The sequence below is a fragment of the Dama dama genome, chromosome X, assembly GCF_033118175.1.
Source record: "Dama dama isolate Ldn47 chromosome X, ASM3311817v1, whole genome shotgun sequence".
Classification (NCBI taxonomy): domain Eukaryota; kingdom Metazoa; phylum Chordata; class Mammalia; order Artiodactyla; family Cervidae; genus Dama; species Dama dama.
Window position 1 is genome coordinate 114,580,026 of NC_083714.1, and position 22,493 is coordinate 114,602,518.

Consider the following 22,493-nt stretch of genomic DNA (forward strand, 5'->3'; position numbering starts at 1 on the left):
ATGCCCCTGAGCTGTGCATTCTTTCAGGGCTTACCAGGGACCCTCTATGGGTTTGCTGTCACCATACGAATTGGCGTCACATGCATCTCCCTACTGTTCTCTGGTCTGTCTCTACCCTCAGCTTTAAGGGGTGGAATTCACTCCTTTGTTCACTAAAAATCCTAATTCTACCCTGTCCAGCTTCTCTGCTGCGTGCCAGCTTGATGCATATGCAAATGAGCTTCTTTTAACCTTAAGGTGCTCGCCCTCAGACCCCAACACTCGTGTCAATGTGTTGAAATAAAAGTATGTGCCAAGGATGCCTAGAATGCTGAATAGGCTGTGATTGTCAGCCTGGGTTTGAAGAAGTTTGGGGGATGACCGCCCCCCCCAGGGCAGCTGTTGAGTAAATGGCAGTATAGACAGCCATGCCACTAACAGAAGTGGGAAGGCAGGAGAGAAAGCTGTAGTGTGTGGATGGTGAGTTCACGTTCAGCTCTGCTGAGTGTGAGATGACAGCTGGCCATTCAGGAAGTCGAACCAGTCCACCTGGTGCAAGATACCGACCAAAGAAGTAGGTTTGGTTGTCACCTGCTGAGGGGATGGCTGACACCAGGAGAGCTGGCGAGATCATTGGGAGACAGGGCTACAGAAGAAGCAAAGAGAGCCGGGGGTGGGGCTTTGTGGTGAAAGCAGAAGACAAACTAGTGATGCTCTGAAGGTGGTGGTGGTGGGGAGGTACCTCCTCTCTCTCCACATCCTCCTCCACGCCATCCTGAGAATGATGGATCGGAAGCACAGATGTGTTCTGACCATTTCCTTCCTTAGAAACCCTCAGTGGCTCCCATGTGGCCTACAGATAAAACAAACAGAAAACAATATCTCCCTAGCACAAAGCGCTTCAAGGTCTAATCCCTGCTAGGCTTCTCTTGTCTATCACCCCTCCCTGGCAGGGGCCATCCTCTAACCCAGTGGATCTGGACCTTAAACATGCATCAGAATCACATGGCAGAAAGGACTTGTTAACACAGGGACAGCTCAGCCCTACCCCCGAAGTTTCTCAGTCAGTAGCTCTAGGGTGGAGCCTGAGAATATACATTTCTAACAATTTCCTGGAGATGCTAAGGCTGGTGACTGGACCATACTTTTAAGGGCCATTGCTTTAATCCCTGTAGGTTCCCCTGGCCGAGACAGTGCTCTCTGCCTCTGTGTGGATAATATTCTGGGCCTATAATTCCACCTTCAGGGGCTTCCTAAGTGGCTCAGTGGTAAAGAATCTGCCTGCAAAGCAGGAGACACGGATTCAATCCCTGGGTCGGGCAGATCCGCTGGAGGAGGAAATGGCAACCCACCCTAGTATTCTTGCCTGGAGAATCCCATGGACAGAGGAGACTGGCAAGCTACAGACCATAGGGTCACAAAGAGTCAGACACAGCTTACCAACTAAACAACAGTTTCATCTTCTCTTCATTGCCCATTGCAATGTTCTAGAAAACTTCCTGGACCAATTCTCCTCAACAGCTGAACACCTTGATTCCTCCCTCCCTCCTGCTGATAGTTTTTCTGCATTTCTGACAAGCAGGGACTTTGCTAGATTTGATCTGCCCAGGCAAATCACGGAGCAATACCAACTCAGCCCAGAGCCCCTGGATGGAGCCAGTCTTGATATGCTGATGTGCTGCCTGCCCGGGTCAGGACCCTGGGTGGTCCCACGGCTTGCAGGGGGTGAGGGAGGAAGAAGGGACTAGCAGCTCTAACTGTAAGGCTCCAGAGAATGAATGATTCAGGGTCTGATGGTTGACAGTAGTGGCACATTTGTCTTTTGTCTCCCTCTAGAACACAGATTTCTTAAATGCCAGAAGAAAATTCTCTTTGTATTCTGCACTGCCTACAACTGCCTTGTACATAAGAAGTGCTTATTCTTGAATGAATGAAATGAGAAAGAGCAGTGTGTCCAATTTGTTATTGGCTTCTATGTTTATTTCAACAAAAGAGGCCATGACAGATGACATCTGTGCCATATACATTTGTCACATTTATGTCACATTTATGTTAACATGCAGCTTTTGAAAGTACATTTCGTACTATCTCCATTATCTTCTGTTATCCTCCCGTTTTTATCTGATCAATTAGGAGGTAGCTTTTGACCAGCTGGCCATTAGGCAAAGAGACATATATTTACCTACTTGATAGAGCCTAGGCGACTGAGACTGTCCAAAATAGGGCATTTCTAAACAATGATTTTTTAAAAATAAGATATTAACTCCACATAGAACTTTATTTTCCAAAAATAAACACTGTTTTTTCAAAGGACAGTTCAATGGATTTGGATTTGGGGAAACACTTTTATACCAAGCTTTTTCAGATCACAGCACAGTAACATAGCACCATTTTGCCATCTAGTGTTGCAGGTCAGTATTACCTGTGATGGAAGCACCATGTACTTTGCTTCAGCCTTTATGAAAGCTTGCCTAGAAGTCTGAGTCTGTAGGAGGTAAATATATCTTAGAACCCCAAGTATCAATGTCTAAAAAGTCAGTCTTCTTTCTAATCCTTCCCTTCTCAAAGTAAACCAAGTGAACAGCCAGGCTGAGCTAACTTCAGACCAGATGGCAGTTGTGTCCTTAGAAATCACCCACATGCGTCTGCTAGATTTCCTTCTTGATGGGACTTGATGGTGGAGAGGACAGCGCGGCAGCCATGGGAACTGAGCATGACTTTGGAAGGGAACCTCGGTTGATGAGGAAGCCCGGAGTAAGAGTTTACACAGGTTGCTTCCAGGCAATGCTTTGTTGCTGTCGTTCAGTCGCTAAGTCGTGTCCAACACTTCGTGATGGCAAACTAAGTCCCTCTGTCTTCCACTATCTCCTGGAGTTTGCTCAGATTCATGTCCATTGAGTCAGTAGTGCTACCAGGGTTCAAATCCTTGTTCTGCCTTTGGACAAGTCATTTGTCCCTCCTCTGTCAATTGGGAACCATGATACTGGTTGTGGTTAGCACCAAATGAGTTCATACATGTAAAGAATACATGTTTCCCGCTGACTATATAATCTTGTTTGAATCTTTGGTCTCTTACTTGCTACTTGTGTGGATTTCAGGAAATTTCTTCACCTCTTTGAGCCTCAGTTTCCTTATTTATGGGGAGGATAGCTTTCGGTTCTATGCATCACATACCTATCAATACTTGACACCCAGAGTACATTATTTTTAAATCTCCCTTCCTCTATGGGTTTCCCAGCTGGTGCTAGTGGTAAAGAACCTGCTTGCCAATGCAGGAGACATAAGAGATGTGGGTTTGATCCCTGGGTCAGGAAGATCCCCTGGAGGAGGGCATGGCAACCCACTCCAGTATTCTTGCCTGGGAAATCCCATAGACAGAGGAGCCTGGTGGGCTACAGTCCATGGGGTTGCAAAGAGTCGAACACAGCTGAAGCACCTGAGCATACACTTCCTCTATATGATAAAATTTTTTCAAGTAATAATTATGAAATAAAACAAATGATTATAATGGCCAACAAAGAAACACAGAGAGTGAAAATCAAGCTTTTGTTGAACTTTCCTTCTAATAGAAATAGCAAACTGAATAAAAATAAAAAATAAATTATTAAATGAATAAAGATACAAGTAAAATAAAAATAAATAGTGCCAAAAGGAAAAAGAAACAATTAGTTGGATTAATGTTTTATTTATGTTAATGTACTTTTTAAAAATTTTATTGGAATATAGTTGACTTACAACAATGTGTTAGTTTCAGGGGTACAGCAAAATGATTCAGTTAGACATGCACATATATTCATTCTTTTTCAGATTCCTTTCTCATATAGGTTGTCATACGTTAATGTCTTTTTGAAGGAGGGGGAAACCACATGAAAAAACATGTCCAATAGAGTAAGTCCCTCATGGTTCAGAGTCACTGCCCCTAGAATGACAGATTGAAGCAACTCAACTTCTGTTTCTTCATGTTCACAGTCACTGTGCTATCGTGTTTCTGAATCCCCCATTTGAATGAAGGAATCTGTAGTACCACCAGGACCGGAGACACAAACTCAGCCCAGGTAAGCCCACACAATTTCAAACCAACACAATCTTACTCTAGAATCAAATGTTTGTGTAGCTGAGATCACTGTGTCCATCCCCTATTATATAATTGGGGCTCTCTGCATCACCTCCCATGCAGAAAACAATGTTTCTTACAGGATAAGTAATGAAAATGTGCTCATCTGAAGCTTATATATTATTATTTAAAGTTCAACAGTAACTTCAGCAATTTTAGAACTTTAATAAGGTGTCTGGGATATGAGGGGAGGAATATTATGACTTACATTGTTTAGAATTACTTGGACATGTTGATAATAAAAGACGCCAACTTTTAGTAGGTTTTATTATTTTTTTTAAGTTCTCTACAAACAATGAATTCTCTTCTGGCCTGCATCTGGGGCTGACTGCTCCCACAGCCCTGCTCTTGTTACCCATTGCCTGCAACCACTAAATGAGAAAAGCAGCCAGGACAATACATCCAATATTGAGTATTTAACACATCCAATATTCTCCTTCCACGAGTTATCTCCTTGTTCCCTTCCTCCTACCCACCCAAAGCCTGCTCTCCATCCTTCCATATATATGTGCATGAACAAATGATTTTGAGCCTTTAGCTCAAGCGAACCAACCAACCCAGTGGTCTATACTGTTTGATGATAAATAATCAACAGCTTAGGTCTTCATTTGGAAACATGGGCCTTCTATGGGTTTCCTCTTGAGACATGTCTCAACGTCAAAAGATAGAGTTGGTCCAAGTTGCCTTGGCATTGGGGTGTGGAGGCAGCCTTTCAGGATGGGGCCCACGAGTCTGTCATTTGCCTCTTTGCTCTCAGATCTCCTCCCAGCCTTCGGTATCTCCACTCGGTATCATGAAGCACTCCACTTCCCTGGCTTCTGGGCAGGTCGGGGCAATAGGAGACCCAGGCAGGAGACTGCAGGGAGAAAGGAAGGAAGAAGCCCAGTGATCGTCTCCTCCTCTTTCCACCTCAGGCAGTGTCTCTGCAATAGCTCTATCTCCTCCACAGAGATACATTTTCTAAAAAGTTAATGAAGCCTAAGCTCCAGGGCCTCTCCCTTGCACAGGCCTCTTCCAATGCCCTGTGTGTATAATTTTTTAACAGCTTTATTGAAATATCATTTATAAACCATGAAAATCACCCATTGTCAGTGTACAGTTCAATGGTTTTTAGTACATTTAGTGAGTTCTGCAAGTGTCACCACAGTCCACCCCCAATTTCCCTTGTGACTTTTCAGTCAATTCTGGCTTCCAGGCCCTGGAAACCACTAATCTACTTTCTATCTCTCTGGATTTGCCTGTTCTGGACATTTTCATATAAATGGAGTCAAATAGTATGTGGTCTTTTGTGACTGATTTCCTTTGCTGAACAGCATGTTTTCGGGGTTCATCCATGGTGTAGTATGAATCAGTACTTCATTCCTTTTCATTGCCAAATAGTATTCTATTTTATGGCTCTTCCCCACTTTGTTTATTCTTTCACCAGTTACTGGACCTGACCGTGATTTTATATTTGTAATTTTTAATGCTTTATATTTCAAGGGCTCCCCAGATTGCATAAGCTGTGGACCCCCAAACCAAAAGCTGCCTGTGCCTCTGTGGCTACAATCCTGTGATGGGCAGCCTCTAAGATCTTGCCTCCTGCCATTCATGCCCTTGGTGATCCCTTCTTCTTGAGTGTGGGCTATACCTAATGACCCCCTTCTTACAAATAGAATATGGCTAAAGTTTTGCCAATGCAGGAGAGGCAGGTTTGATCCCTGGGTTGGGAAGATCCCCTGGAGAAGGAAATGGCAACCCACTCCAGTATTCTTGTCTGGAGAATCCCATGGACAGAGTAGCCTGGCAGGCTATAGTCCATGGGGTTGCAAAGAGTTGGAAACAACTTGGCAACTAAACAACAACAATCTCTGTGTTGCTTGATGGACCACTCTGGCTTCTTACTCTTCTGTGACCCACATAATCAGCTACTGGTGTTAACCCCTCTCTGTTTGAAATACCTAGAGTGGTTTCTAGCATTGCAGGGGGAAACATTTCATCTCCTGTGACACACAGGCTCACTTGAGCCTTCACAAGGCTGTTTAGAGAGAGAAAGAAATTAGTGTGGGACTGAGAGCCTTGTAGGTCCTAGAATCAGTCTTCATGAGTAAAATAGGTTAAGACAGAAAGCCACCTGCTGAGCTACCACATAGCATAGTAACAGCTCTGAAAGGTGATGACAGAGTGACGGAGCAGCCCTTCTCACATTCCAGTCTGCAGTGAGCATTCTCGGCCGGGGAGAGAGGGTATGTGAGCCGGAGCATGTATTCCCCAGTGGCTGCAGCTATCCTGGGGATTCCCCTTTGCCGAGGCTCCCTGAGGCTCCAGTAGGGTGAGAGGAGGTCTCACAGCTGTGGACACAATCAATCATGATCCTAGGAAGCAGAGCCCACCTCCTCTGGGACTTAGATGGCTTCACTTGTGGGCTCCACACTGCTTACACGTGGCCCAGCTGCCCTGGGGATGGAGTTCAGCCTGCAACGTGTTGAAACCGTTTCTCCAGACTGCTGGAGGACTTGTGCCCTGGCAAAGGTGCTGTCTTCTTTATCCCTACTGGACAAAGAAGCGGCTCTTGGCCAGACCAACCGGGAAAACAGCAGAGAAGCCTTTGGGCTAACTTCCTCATCTCTCAGTCCCTAGCTTGGGCGAGTGCGGGGGCTCTTGGCTGGCAAACTGTTTTCCTGGGAGACTATTTTTGCTTCCAGCCCCTAGTGCTGTTATCACGTCTTTTGAATGGGGGTTTGAGAGTAAACAGCAACAGACACAGCCCTGGGCATCTTTCGGCCCTTCAGGGGCTCGGTGTCCTGCACAATCAGCTGTCATCCTCCATACACCCTGCAGCCCGGGATTCTCTCCCCCCCTGCCTCTTCCCCCTGTGTCCCATGTAGTTTCATGGACCAGCACCTTCACACCCACCCCCAAGCTCTGACTGAGGAATTTGCAGGTTCTTTTGACACAGCGGGCTCAGCCACTCTTCCCACTTTGCAAAGGTGTGGAATTGCCCTGGAGTCATCATGTCCCTCTCGAAGGGGCAGACACCCAGGTAACACAGGGACAGAGTGTTGGCAGTTGGCAAGTCTAATGTCAGAAACCCTCCACGGAGTTTGTTTTGGCGTGCACAGAGAGAACAGAGAGAAAGAGTGGACAAAGAAGGAAATTAGGAATAAAACGGCTAGGAGGATTCTAAGATTGATTTCAATCGAGCTGCAACTGTCAGCTGTTAGAGGAATCTGAGCCAAGGCCTCAGCTAGAGCTGGGGAGAAGTTAGAGAACAATGGCTCATAAGAAAGACAGTTCCTGCCTCTACAGACCACTGCTGCTCTCTCTGGCTGGAATAGATTTCACTGAGCAATTCAGTATTGACTCTAATAATTTACATCTTCATTAAATATTAATTTGGTATCCTGTAATTGTTCATTACTTTTCAATCTGGGCTGGATTCAGTGAGACACTGCTGATTTCTTCAGGATGTCATCACCAACGGCTGTTGGGCAGGGGGCTTAGATCCAATGCAGGATACAAGCTCACAAGCAAGGAAGTCCCTCAGTGCCCACCAGTGGGCTTGATGGTTATTACTCCTGTGATGATGGGGAGGGGCGGACATTATACAGCCTCTCAGGGCTCTGCCAGTGAATTACAGATCACTTTGTCCTTTCCCCAGTTAACACATCCATAAATTACAACACAGCATGTGCAGAGCTCATATGGAAAAATACCATTTAAAAAAGTATTTTCTAATGCCTTAATTGGGGGGGGCACAAATCAATTAGTCATCATAAACATTTAATTAGTTGAGAAAGAGGAACCATCTCAATTTTGTGGATGAAGACTTGAGGACACTCAGTGGTGAATGTGGAAATGGGTGGGGGTTTGGAAAGGGCCCGTTCCCTTCAGTGGCAACTTCTGCACATTTTGTCCAGCACATTAAAGTAAAACTGGGTTTAGGTTCTATTGAGATACTTGAAAAGGAGAGAGCTCCTTTAATATGTATTAGTTAAGCTTTTGGCTGTAGATAATTATATACCCAACTAAAATTGCTTCACCACTAGGATACTTCTTATTTAATCAGTTCAGCTCAGTTCGTGTCCGACTCTTTGCGACCCCATGGACTGCAGCAGGCTGGGATTCCCTGTCCATCACCAACTCCTGGAGTTTACTCAAACTCATGTCCATTGAGTTGGTGATACCATCCAACCATCTCATCCTCTGTTGTCCCCTTCTCCTCCCACCTTCAATCTTTCCCAGCATCAGGGTCAGTTCTTCACATCAGGTAGCCAAAATATTGGAGTTTCAGCTTCAGCATCAGTCCTTCCAATGAATATTCATGACTGATTTCCTTTAGGATGGACTGGTTGGATCTTCTTGCAGTCCAAGGGACTCTCAAGAGTCTTCTCCAACACCACAGTTCAAAAGCATCAATTCTTTGGCACTCAGCTTTCTTTATAGTCCAACTCTCACATCCATACATGACTACTAGAAAAAATATAGCTTTGACTTATTTAATACACACAAAACATCCAGAGGTGGGTGGGATCAGAGTCAGTTCAGTGGCTCTACAATGGCACCAAGAACTCAGACTCCCTTCATCTTTCTGCTCTGTCCCCTTCAGGGTACCTAGGCATGTCCCCTCATGGTTGCAAAGTGGCTGTCATGGTCCCAAGCATTGAGTGCAAACATAATAATGCCCAACTAAAGAAAAGAGATGTTTCTACTCATGAAGTATTTCTTATTAGGGAGGAAGTCTTCCCCAGAAGCCCCCTTCCTCAGTTATCATTGGCCAGAATTGAGTCACATGTCCCTGTCTTAGTTGCAAGGGAGGCTGGAAAGTGAGAAGCTGGCATTTTCAGTCTCTAGGATGAGAGGTTCTCTTCCATCAAGAAAGGAGGAGGAGATGGCCTTTGTGCTGATAATCAGCAGTGTTATTCTACACTTAGATTCAACTTTTATTGAGGTCTTAGCCCAGGCTTCACACGCTGCTAAGCACCTTACATTACTTACCTAGTTAAGCTGTAATCAAGTTAGAATGGTCAATAAATTACCTGTTGGGGTCTTAGAGGCCACTTGTTCATCTGTTTATCTCTGAACCCCTAAGCTGTTCATTGGTGAATGAGAATACTATCCAACCTATTCTAATAATCAAGTGAGCTAAAAATCAGTATTAAAAAGAAAGACTAAAAATTTCCGTTAACATGGGTTCAAACAACCTAGATTGTTAAGACTTGGATTTTCTTTGTTTCTAGCAGGGAGTTAAGCTAAAGAGACTGAACAAGCCACTCCTAACATCCAGAGTAAAAGTCAGAAGCTAAAAGGTCTTAATTCTAATTCTTTTAAATTGGGTCCAAACCAATGTTGGCCCCAGATCTAGACCCACTACAAGAAATGGCTCAGAGATAAAGATCCCAAGCACTCCCATGTTCCAAAATGTATTAGCTTAGGACAATCCCATTGGCTGGGCTTATTTATTTGAGCCAGTGAGAATATACTGCCGTTTACCTACATTTTGCATTGGAGTTTCTGTCAACAAGTAATCAAGTCTCTCCAGATGTTTCACTTGCTATAACAAAGCTACTGCCACAAACAATAACACACAGATGTTCCCTTTGAAAAGCAGATTAAAAATGTTTTTGTTAATGTTTTCAAATTATCTAATGAATTGCAAAGAATATGGATGCAGAATTGGTTGCTGGAATATCTCCTTGAAACTGGATTTTTAAAAAATTAATTAACTATAACCTCTTTGGGTAAGATTAATCAAACTTCAACAAATAAAGGAGAAAAAACAAACTTCATGTTTTTTTGTCAAGTAGGATTCAAGTGGTTAGAGGGTGTGAAATTTGCTTTTCACAGAAGGATTTTATTTCTGTTTGTTTCATTTTCTTTTCTTATCCCCTATTTCTCTTACTGTACTTCACATGGAGTCTACTCCTGTGTTACTTTGAGTCTTTGTTTCTGAAATTTATTTTTTCTTTATCTGCTCATTCGCCCCTAAGTCCTGAAAGCTCTTTTCAGTCCCTCCTTTTGGTTAGCCAGAGCATTTCAGAGCTTTGTCATTTCTGATTTTCACTGCTTTTGTAACTGAGTAGGACCCTATGAGGGTCTTCCTGGGACAGACCTCTCCCCTATATCCTCTGCTTTAGCTCCTCTCTAAAGTACCCAGATAATACATTAGTTATTGTGTTGTTTAGTCGCTAAGTCATGTCCAACTCTTTTTCGACCCCATGGACTATATCCTACCAGGCTCTTCTGTCCATGGGATTTTTCAGGCAAGAATACTGGAGTGGGCTGCCATTTCCTCCCCCAGGGGATCTTCCCAACCCAGGGATCGGATACAACCCATGGCTCTGCGTTGACAGGGAGATTCTTTACCACTGAGTCACCTTGGCAGCCTGATTCATTTGTATCTGACGCTTATTCCCTGATTTTTCAGCTGCTAAAACTACCACCAAATGGAAGAAATTAACTACTTAATGATCGTGAGCACCTTGCCTTTAAAAATGTTTTGCTGAAACCCTTCGGGGACTTGCAATCAAAAGAGGAAATGATGGGGAAATCCATACATTTTGAGGTGTGGGGAAGTAATTCTGGCTTATACCTGGTTTAACTTAAACTTTGCTGATCAAAGTAGCCTGTTTTATAGTCTTTTGAACATGCACTGTACATCTGCTTTTGGGCCTTGAGATGGGGAATGCATTTGAAAATCAAAATGGAGTAGCTGTGGTTCAGACATCCCAGGTAAAACTAGGTTGCCATTACGGACATGATTTCTGGCACATTCCTATATTGTTGAGAACTCGAATTTTCTGAGTTGTGTCATACTTAGGACCCCATCAGCCATTCTCAAAGCAGTGTCTGATGGCAGATGGCAGCTGCAAGCTTACAATCTCAAGGTCTTCTCTTGTAACTCTTAAATTTTTAGACAATAAAATTGTTTCGGATCAGATGTTAGCAGAAAAAAGGAGACATGTGTAGTGACCATCAGCTCCTGTTATGTATATGTTAATACCACATCAGAAGTTAAAATCAGCTTAGACAAAAGTAGACAACTGGCTCCCCGGCTACAAGTCTCCCCCAAACTGCCAGGTCCAGACTGGTTTTCAGACTTATTCTCTTGAAGTCTTCAGGAAATGACATCTATCTTGGTGTAAGGTCAGGCTACTCAAAATGGCTGCCGTCTTGCTCTCTGTACACCCCCTGCCCAACCAGTGCCTGCTTCACCTATATTAGACCCACATGACTGACATTCCTGTATACCTGTCCCAGACCCCAACTACTGACTGTTCTTATACTGGTTTTCCTGGTAACTGATGAGCCCAACTGAAGTCAATTACCCTATAACTGGTAATTTACCCTTCTCCCTGGGAGCAAAAACTGCCACCATGCCCTGCCCACCATCTGCTTCACATGGTGGGGTGTTGCTCCAGGATCTTGCCTCAGACGTGTGAGCTCCCCAACCCATTAACCCACTGATGTCTCTGGTGCTGTCTCCAGGCCCTTTCTTCGGTCTTAAAACTGGGCAAGTACAGGCTTTGTAGGCCTGTAGGATGCAGCCCAACACTTGTCTATTAAGTTTCAGTTGTCACTCCTCCGGCTACTTCTAATTGGGTCGGCTGGCTCCAAAAGGGTGGACTGAGGGACTAAGGGGAGAAGGCAATGGCATCCCACTCCAGTACTCTTGCCTGGAGAATCCCATGGATGGAGGAGCCTGCTAGGCTGCAGTCCATGGGGTCGCTAAGAGTCAGACACGACTGAGCGGCTTCACTTTCACTTTTCACTTTCATGCATTGGAGAAGGAAATGGCAACCCACTCCAGTGTTCTTGCCTGGAGAATCCCAGGGACGGGGGAGCCTGGTGGGCTGCCGTCTATGGGGTCGCACAGAGTCGGACACAACTGAAGCGACTTAGCAGCAGCAGCAAGGGACTGAGATTTTAATTATATGAGACGTGGATCTAGGACTTGAAACTCGGAAATGTTTCCAATTCTGTCTGCATGTTACTGCACCAAACTTGGGTCCACTCACCCCATGCAGTGAAGCCAATCTAATGATACCAGGTTGTGGTGAAGAAAAAAGGAGCATTTATTGTAAAGGTGCCAATACTAGGAGGATAAGCAGCTGGTCCTCTAAACCCCCAAATTCCCCAAAGGGTTTCAGCAAAACATTTTTAGAGGTCAGGTGAGGAAGGGTGTCCCATGGTATGTGATCAACTCATGCACAATTCTCTGATTGGTTGATGGTGATCTATCCTTAGGTTCCAGAAGCTCAGATCATCAAGCAGTTAATTTCTTCCATTTGGTGGTGGTTTTAGCATCTGAAAAACTCAGGAAATATGCATCAGATACTATTATCTAGGTACCTCAGACAGGAACTAAAAACAGAGGATGTAGGGGAGGGGTCTGTTGGGGAAGGCTCCATAGGGTTCTGCTTGGTTACATCTGTTCCCCAAGTTGAGACAGGACTACACCCCATTTCAGCAGGGAGTAGCCAGAGGAGTTCTCTCCCCATCCCCTGAAAGATTTGGGGAAGGATGAAACAGGATTGGAGATTGAAACCGAGTTTCTCTGCCGAGTTTACGATGAACCTCTATCCAAAGTATTATTCCCTTTCTTTATATATATATTTATTTATTTATGTACTTGGCCGCATCAGGACTTAGCTGCAGCACTTCAGTGAATCTTCACTGAATCATGCAGGATCTTTCGTTGTGGTGCACAGGCTTAGTTACCCCCACGGCATTGAACCTGTGTCCCCTATATTGCAAGGCAGGCTCTTAATCACTGGATCACCAGGGAATTCTCACATTACTCCCTTTCTTGTCCAACACCTGTTCTCCTCGAGATTGAGGGGTACAAAGTAAAGGGAGGAGTTATAACTGAGCAGAACCCTACAGGCCCTTCCTAGGACAGACCCCCCCCCCCAACACACACACACACACACACACACACACACACACACACACCCTCTTCTGTAGCTCCTCTCTGAAGTACCTGGGTAATAGTATCTGATGCATATTTCCTGAGTTTTTCAGATGCTAATACCACCACCAAGTGGAACTAATTGACCAGTTGACGATCCTGAGCCGCTGGCCCCTAGGCCTTCTGGCACCTAAGTGATCACCATCAACCAATCAGAGAATTGTGCCCCAACTGATGTCACCTGACCTTTGAAAATGCTTAGCTGCAACCTTCTGGAAGTTGGAGGTTTTTTTGAGCACAAACCACTCAGTCTCCTGCTCCAAGCTCTGACGTTTTGGTTTGTTTGGTCTCACAGGGCGAGGGGCACAAGAACTTCCATTCAGTAACACTTTTCCATAGCTTTATTACTTTCTTTTAACCTCATTTTGTATTATTACCTGAAAGGTTTTGTATCATAATTTTCTGCTGTGCCTTCATTATCTGTTGGCATGTTATTTGATTTTTCTTTTTTCCTTTGTTTCTTTTTTTAAAAGTATTATTATTCTTTTGGCTGCACTGAGTCTTTGTTGCTACACACAGGCTTTCTCTAGTTGTGGAGCGGGGCGGGGCTCCTCTCTAGTTGCCTGTGCGGGCTTCTCATTGTGATGGCTTTCTTTTGTTGTGGAGCACGGGCTCAAGGGCATGCTGGCTCAGTAGTTGAGTTGCAGGATCAGTCCCTGCAGCATGTGCAAAATTTCCCGGACCAGGGATCGAACCCCTGTCCCCTGCCTTGGCAGACGGACTCTCATCCACTGGACCACCAGGGAAATTCGCCTCTTTTTCCTTATTATATCATTATAAACGGTTTGATCATAATCACTGGTCATGTTTAAAGTAGATGGGTTTTCCTGTGTGTTTAGGAGATGCGTGCTAAATAGGGAAGAGGCAAACCAGAGCTGCTTTTCTAGCTTCCCTGCTCAAGGGTTCCCTTTTCTGCTTTGGCTCCAAAGCAGGGCTGGCTTCATGGATATGTGGCCTGTGTAGCCACACAGGGTCCTGCTCCAGGTTTCATGTTCTCCCGTTACCATCTTGAAATTTTTAATCACTTGTGAACAAGGAGCTCTGGCTTTTCACTTTGCACTGTGCTCTGCAAATTACATAACTGATCCTGCCAGGGATTGTTAAAAACCATGGCCTTTCTGTAGCCACCTGCCCAGTTCAGAACCTCTCCTGGCCAGTGTGTGAAAACTTTCTGTCTCCCACCAGTGTTTCTAGCTTGCTCAATTCAGATTCCACTCCCAACAAGTTTCTTTTTCAGAGAGAGTCTCAGTTCTTCTGGATGGGAGATGTTATTGTGTATTTTTGAAGTTCTTATAGGTTTAATTTACCTTAGTACTCTATGACAGACCTTAGTGGGTTCTTGTAGTTCTTTCTGGATTTGCAAATGGAAACTATGAAGATGTTTCTCAGGTTGTTCTCAGATTTGCCTACTGAACATTCCACTCAAAGTGGAGTACTTCTTTTGGAAGGATTTGTTGACAATTTCTGTGTCCTGGGTCTGCTAAGATGATCAGAACGCCACTTTATCCTCCCTCTATTAAACTCACACAGCTATTAAACCCATAGGGATCCTGCTGATGTCAGAGTTTGGACTCACTCCCCCATATTCTGGAATTCATGGGTGTACCAGTCACTTGCTTTGCTTGAAGATGTTGCCTGTAGACTTTCTTTTGCTATCCTAGTTGCTATGAGGTGACTTGGAGAGATTAAAAAACTATATTGCCATCATGATCTTGCCCCCAACTAGAAGCTTTGACAAGAATGTCCAGGTTTGATGTATTTATTACAGGATCATTAACCATTAGGTAAGTATTATACCAGATTCCCCAGGACTGCTTTCTCAAACTGTCTTTATCCAGGCATATATTATCTAAGAGGCTGAAGTAAACAATAGGAAAAGTAGTGTTATTGTAACTGGCAGGGCACATGTGCTCTCATTTATATATTGAACATTACAATTTTAAAATTTGGTTTAAAAAATAAAAACCTTCATTAAAGCTTCCATTTATGGGTCTTGTTAGCTGAGAACATAAATATGTCCATTACAGTCTCCAAATCTGGCAAAGTAGTAAACCCTGGGATAACTAAAGCAGATAAAAGCCACCCAATCAACACCTAGAAAAAGACACACCATTGTTTTAATTTTTTAATTGACATATAGTTGATTTATAATATCATGTAAGTTTCAAGTATACAGCACAGCAATTCAATACACACACACACACACACACACACACACACACACATATATACATATAAACATACACAGGCTTCCCTGGTGGCTCAGAGAGAAAAGAATCTGCCTGCAATTCTGCAATGTGGGAGACCTGGGTTCAGTCCCTGGGTTGGGAAGATCCCCTGGAGGAGGGCATGGCAACTCACTCCAGTATCTTGCTTGGAGAATCCCCATGGACAGAGGAGCCTGGCGGGCTACAGTCCATGGCATCACAAAGAGTCAGACATGACTGAGCGACTAAGCACAGCACATATATACATATACATACACTTTCAGATTCTTATCCCTTATAGGTTATTATATAATATTGAGTATAATTTCCAGTGCTATACAGTAGGACCTTGTTAGTTATCATAGTAGTATCCGTTAATCCCAGCCTACTAACTTATATATCTCTCCACCCCCCTTTCCCCTTTGGTAACCACTAGTTTGATTTCTGTATCTGTGAGTCACTTTGTGTTTTGGAAATAAATTCATTTGTGTTGTTTCTTTTAGATTCCACATATAAGCAATATCATATGATGTTTGTCTTTCTCTGCCTATCTTCACTTAGTGATAATCTCTAGGTCCATCCATATGGCTGCAAATGGCATTATTTCATTCTTTTTTATGGCTGAGTAGTATTCCAGTGTGTGTGTACCATATCATATTTATCCATTCATCCGTCGATGGGCATTTTGGTTGTTTCCATATCTCGGCTATTGTAAACAGTGCTGTAATGAACATGGGGTGCATGTATCTCTTCAAATTATGGTTTTCTCCAGAAATGTGCCCAAGAGGACACAGCATTGTTTTTTAAAAATTATATCACAAACAAAATGAGGCACTAATATATAATTTTCACTTAGTACATACAATGATATTTTGACAGAGTAGGACTGTAAAATAGGTACTTGACAGAAAGTATTTAAAATCAGACTACATGATATCCCAACAAAGTCCTCCTTCAACCAAAATTCAACTGCCATTTATTCATTCACTGATAAATGTGAAATGTACCATGTGCCAGAGATGCTTAGATAAGAAGACAGAGCCTCTGCTTATTAGAAACCAGGCAGGTAGTCTGGTAAGTGCTCAGAAAATGTGATGGATGCTTAGTTCAGTTCAGTCACTCAGTCATGTGGGACTCTTTGCGACCCCAGGAACTGCAGCATGCCAGGCTTCCCTGTCCATTACCAACTCTCGAAGCCTACTCAAAGTCATGTCCATCACATTGGTGATGACATCCAACCATGTCATCCTCTGTTGTCCCCTTCTCCTCCCACCTTCAATCTTTCCAAGCATCAGGGTCTTTTCCAATGAGTTGGTTCTTCACATCAGGTGGCCAAAATATTGGAGTTTCAGCTTCAGCATCAGTCCTTCCAATGAATATTCAGGGCTGATTTCCTTTGGGATGGACTGATTGGATCTTCTTGCAGTTCAAGGGACTTTCAAGAGTCTTCTCCAACACCACAGTTCAAAAGCATCAATTCTTTGGCACTCAACTTTCTTTGTAGTCCAGCTCTCACATCCACACATGACTGCTGGAAAAACCATAGCTTTGACTAGATGGACCTTTGTTGGTAAAGGAATGTCTCTGCTTTTTAATATGCTGTCTAGGTTGGTCATAGCTTTTCTTCCAAGGAGCAAGCGTCTTTTAATTTCATGGCTGCAGTCACCATCTGCAGTGATTTTGGAGCCCCCAAAAATAAAGTCTCTCACTGTTTCCATTGTTTCCCCATCTATTTACCATGAAATGATGGGACCGGATCTAAGTTTTCTGAATGTTGAGCTTTAAGCCAACTGTTTCACTCTCTTCTTTCACTTTCATCAAGAGGCTCTTTAGTTCTTTGCTTTCTGCCATAAGGGTGGTAGCTTCTGCATATCTGAGGTTATTGATATTTCTTCTGGCAATCTTGATTCCAGCTTGTGCTTCATCCAGCCCACCATTTCTCATGATTTACTCTGTATGTAAGTTAAATAAGCAGGATGACAATATACAGCCTTGATGTACTCCTTTCCCAATTTGGAATCAGTCTGTTGCTCAATCAGGGACCAAAAGAAGGAAAGCTGTATTAGTTTGGGAGGTCAGAGAGGGCTCGGGTCCACACTCTGACTTTGGTTTCTCCTATTTTCTAAACTCAAGCTGCCCTCCAAGCTGAATTAAATCATACTCTTCATCAAGTCTTAGTGATTCTACTTACTAGTTAAGCCTTACCTCCTCCATACCATTTTATAGCAACATTGCCCTTTCTTTGAATTCTGAAGTCCACACACACAACACACAGTTTCATTTGTCTATATATGATTGTAGAACCAGTCTACAGTTGTTTTGAGTGTTTACCTGTATATTGCTTTTCTCCAGCTGAACTATAAGCATTTCCACAAGAAAAGACAGTTGAAGATGTAACTTCTATCTTCTCTAACATAGAATGTGATGCTGGGCACACAATGGACATCTAATAAGTACTTGTTAAAAAGGGAAGAAATAAGTGAGTAAATGAAGTTAGAGAGCTCAATTGCTGCAAACTAAAAAGTAAGGTTAGTTTATGTTCAATTAAGTTTGGTTTGCTACCTGAAATTTGATTAAATTGTTCGCACATATTTCCAAACATGGGAGAGTAGAACTGCTTCTGAGATTTAAATGATACAATCATATTGGCCCATATTGGTTTTCTTTTGCAAGGTAAATAAGGATTCTGGTACTGATACAAAATGTATCAAGTGAGTTAAATTCCTACCTCAGAATATACAGTTTGTAGAGCATATAGCGAAATCGTGAAGTAGGAAGAATATAAGCCTTGGAAGAAGGAGCACCTAGAATCAAATGCTGAGATGTCATTCACCAACTAGGTGGTCTTGGAGAAGTTAATGACCATCACTCAATCTGCCTCATGTCTTTATGTGTATTTTGTGTACAATTACAGGTTTGCATTCTTTCTATGGTCTCAACTCAGCTCAACATAATAGGTTTACAAGTCTCAACATTGTGTATCAATTGATACTATTACACAATACCACAACAAGTGGTACAATAGTACAATACAATTATACAATACCACAACAAGCTTTGCATTGACATTCTAAAATTGTGTTAGGGCCCCCAGAGTTTCTATAGTTATGGGACAGATCTAGAGTATGTCTTTAGCTTCCTGTCACGTAGACGAGGTCTTTCCTCCCAAGCCCCCATCATGTACCATTAGAATATTGTTTGAAAATTGTAACATCTGAAACTTTTTTAAAAACATAGTCCTAATTTTTAAACTTGTCATACATGCAAAGCTGTAATTATAGGCTTCAGAACTGTAGAATTTTGTTCTGAGTTTGATGTAAAAAGGAGCAGAAGCGTCTTCCTACCATATCAATACAGCAACTCATCCTATGATAAAGAAAGAGGTCAGATTCAATTCATTATTTGTTTGCCATCATTCTGCCAATACAGGTTCTCTTAGGCCATCAAGTTAACAGTTCTAATATCAAGAGAGTATTTAATAAAGAAATCAGTTTCTCTTTTCCAGCTATTTTCTTCTTAGACTACAAAGCTAATGAGGCTGTTTAAATATGTTGACAAGAAAGAAAAAATATTTTTAAGAACTCTAATTTTTGTCTTCTATCCTCCATTTCATCCTGCTACCAAAACTTTCGGTTGAGGTCAAACTGAGAGCTCACAAATTTCATTCATAGATATGTAGAACAAATGTTTCCAACACCACCCTTCTGATGAACAGCTGAAAAACACAATGAAAATAGCAACACATGGATGGTGAATCATACGAGACAGTATCTCGAGCAAACAGGAAAAAATAACCTTTCTTTTTAGAAAGCTTTCCATCTGTTCTCCAAAGATATGTGCATTTGGTGTATATACACATGCATGTGTGAACAAACACTAAATAAGTCAAATGGTAGATGATGTAAGATAGTGTAATGATTGCTATATCAATTTTTGCCTCGTAGTGAGATACTATTTGACATTTTAAATTATTATATTTCTTTTTTGGTTACATTGGGTCTTCCTTGCTGCTTGCGGTCTTTCTCTAGTTGTGGCGAATGGGGGCTACCTTTCATTGCGGTGGCTTATCTTGTTGTAAAACATGGGCTCTAGGGTGCTCAGGCTTCAGGAGTTCTGGCACATGGGCTCAGTAGTTCTGGCACATGGACTTATTTGCTCTGCAGCATGTGGAATCTTCCTAGACCAGGGATCAAACCCCCTGTCTCCTGCACTGGCAGGCGGATTCTCAACCACTGGACCACCATGGAAAGTCCTATTTGACATTTCTGAGACTTTTAAAAAATACTTTAGAGAGATTTTTTATAATTAAGTATGTAGTCAATTTTTGTAAGCAGTCTCCAGTGTTTGAGAAAAGTATGTATTCACAAGCTGTTGGGTCTGGTTCTACATAATCCATTAGCTCAAGCTTGTCAATTGTGTTGTTTGACTCTTCCATACACTTAAGTTTTCCTCTTCTTAATCTATAGCTCTCTGAATGAGGTGTGTTAAAATTCTCCACTAATTGAATAGTTTTAGAATTTTTTAAATTTAAAAAATAGTTTTAAAATTCTCTATGCAGTATTGGCTTTTTCTTCTTTTTTTTGCTTTATATATTTAGAAGATCTGTTAGATGTGTTCCAATTCATGACTGTTATAGATATATACATATATTTCCTTTTTAATACTATGTAACAAGTTACTTTATCCCAAATAATGCCTTTTTGACTTGAGGATTATTTCATTTGACATGCATATTGTGGATATCTCATTTCTTTCTGTTCCTGGGTTGGCCTATTTTCTTCATCTCTTTTGTCATCATATTTAAAGAATTTTTATTGATTAAAAAAAAATCTAAGGTGATGCACACCCTGGACACCATGGGCTTGGCTGAGAACCAGGACCCCGGGTGAAGGAGATGCAGGATGTTGACAAGTGCAGTGTGTCCACAACCAGCATCTATTTCTGCATGATCAGACAATTACTCAGCAAAGGTCCTGTTTCAATGACCAGGAACCCCTTGACTCTGCCTTGTCAGGAGGAGCTGGTGGGGGCTCTGATGAATCTCAGTAAGGTCTTCTGCTTGGTCCCTGGAAGATTGTCCATCTGCAGCTCTGCATGGAAATACAAAGTGACAGTTCCTGAAGTCCTGAGTGACTCTCCCTGCCTGAGTACTTAGATGCATCATTACTAGTAGGTATTCTTGCATGTGCGTGTGAAGTCACTTCTGTCATGTCCAACTCTTTGTGACCCTATGGACTGTAGCTCTCCAAGTTCCTCTGTTCATGGGATTTTCCAAGCAAGAATACTGGAGTGGATTATCATTTCCTTCTCCAAGAGATCTTCCCCACCCAAGGATCTAACCCGCATCTCTTAAGTCTTATGCTTTAGTGGGCAGGTTCTTTACCACTAGCGCTGCCTGGGAAGCCCCAGTAGGCATTCTTAGAAAAGCCAAGTGTAAAATTGTTGGCCAGTCCTTGCAGGAGAAGTTGGACAAAATGAGTTGAATCTTCCAGCCAAGGGACAGAAAACTACTCATATCACCCCTCACATCACCCTCCTGACATCTTTAGTAGAAGGTGAGGCTGTTCGTTTGGCCTAGGACTTTGCCCATGTCTGCAAAGCAGAATTTCCTGGTAAATCCATGGCTGTAGTATTTAACCAGACCTCATCTCGGAGGACAGCATGTGATGGCAGCTAGGAAGAATATGCTGCTGGCTGCACATCAAGTGTGTAAAGGATTCACAGACCTTCTCAATCAAGACTGAACTCCCAGTGGGAACAACCAGCCCACCCCATTCCTAGAGACCAACATCCAGAACTGCTTGTCTCATTTCAGCTTGATTACCCATGGATTTGGCAACCAGGCCATCTGTGCTGCTGTGTCTACCCTGCAGAACTACATAAAAGAAGCCCTGAGAGTCAGAGACCATCCTGGAGACCACAGTCCAGCCAATTCTAGCACAACTGTAGAGAAGATGGGGAAGCACAAGAAGTAACATGGTGGTGAACCAAGGGCCAAACAGTCTAGAAGGAAAAGGACTCCCAAACCATCTCCACCAGGGCAGACTGGCACCTCGCTTGCCTGGGGGACAGAGTTGTTATCCACCTTCCTATGAAAAAGGCCTCAGTTGATTTCCAGGTCTTCACATGCCCACCTGGATTCCTTAGTAATTAAGGAGTGCTGGCGTGTCTCCATAACTCTGGATGAGATGTCAGAAGGTGATAAGTGCTGGTTCTTTACCCATTAAGCTTATATTTTATTTTTTGTGGAACTCCATTCTTCCTTTCTCTGAAAGTGGTGGTACAAGTTTTAGAACCTTTTAAATAAATTCCCCGGGCTAGCAAAAACCCACACACACTCGGCTGTTGAAATATCAAATTGATATGATTCAGATCAACAATAACTTTCAGTGTTAAGGTAAAAGTATATAGCTTCTTCAGTCTCATCTTACATACCATAGAAGGCAAGGATCCTATCCACATAAGAAGTGGTTAATAGGTGGTATTTGACGCACTTTAAACCCCTTGTTCAAAAGGGCCCTTTGGGTTTTATGAAACTTGTAGAAACAAAGCCTGCTGATGATTCTATGTTTTCCTTCAAAAAAAAAAAAAAAAAAACTTTGAAAGTTAACTCTTCAAATAGGAGACTCTTTGAAATGACATGTTTTTTTTTTTAAGGTACAGAAGCTTTATTCTGCATATTTATTTCACAGCTTGGTGTTTCGAAGAAACTTGAAAAGGGAGGCATGAAGCAATGATTTTTGCTGTCTGTCATGCCCAAGTCCCAGAGGAGGCTCTGTGTTTTAAGAAACTGCATTGAATGTACAGATTTTATTTATGTATAATTTAATGGGGTCTGTAAATACGGGTGTACTTCTCATGATGTTTTGAGAAGTGGGATTTGATTTTAATATTAATTTTTAAAGGTGACAGGGTAATCTAAGGTACATCGTTAGGTTTTATTCATGTGTACACTCCTATTAAGAGTTAAGAGGATCCTGGGCTTTGTTCTTGACTCTGAAAGACCTATTTAATTGAAGCTTTCAGTTCACAAAGCAATAACTTTGTCTCATTTCTGTTGGGCTGAACCCAAAGATGTATGTGTGGGTGAACAAGGAGTTTTAGAATTGAACTCCTTGCCTCTCAGTGTTCCCTAAATAATTGTTGTATATATGAAACCTGTGTAATAAAAAGTATTCTCGATAGAAAAAAATCTGAGGTGAGAAACTATAGCTGAGTTGAATAACTGCATATATTTGTGACT

The 22,493-nt window shown here is 42.5% G+C and overlaps 1 pseudogene; it reads left to right on the forward strand.

Moving 5' to 3' along the window:
* Positions 1-21,225, forward strand: part of LOC133052812 (transcription factor AP-2 gamma-like) — a 64,936-nt pseudogene extending 43,711 nt beyond the window's left edge.
* Positions 21,226-22,493: the final 1,268 nt, after the last annotated feature.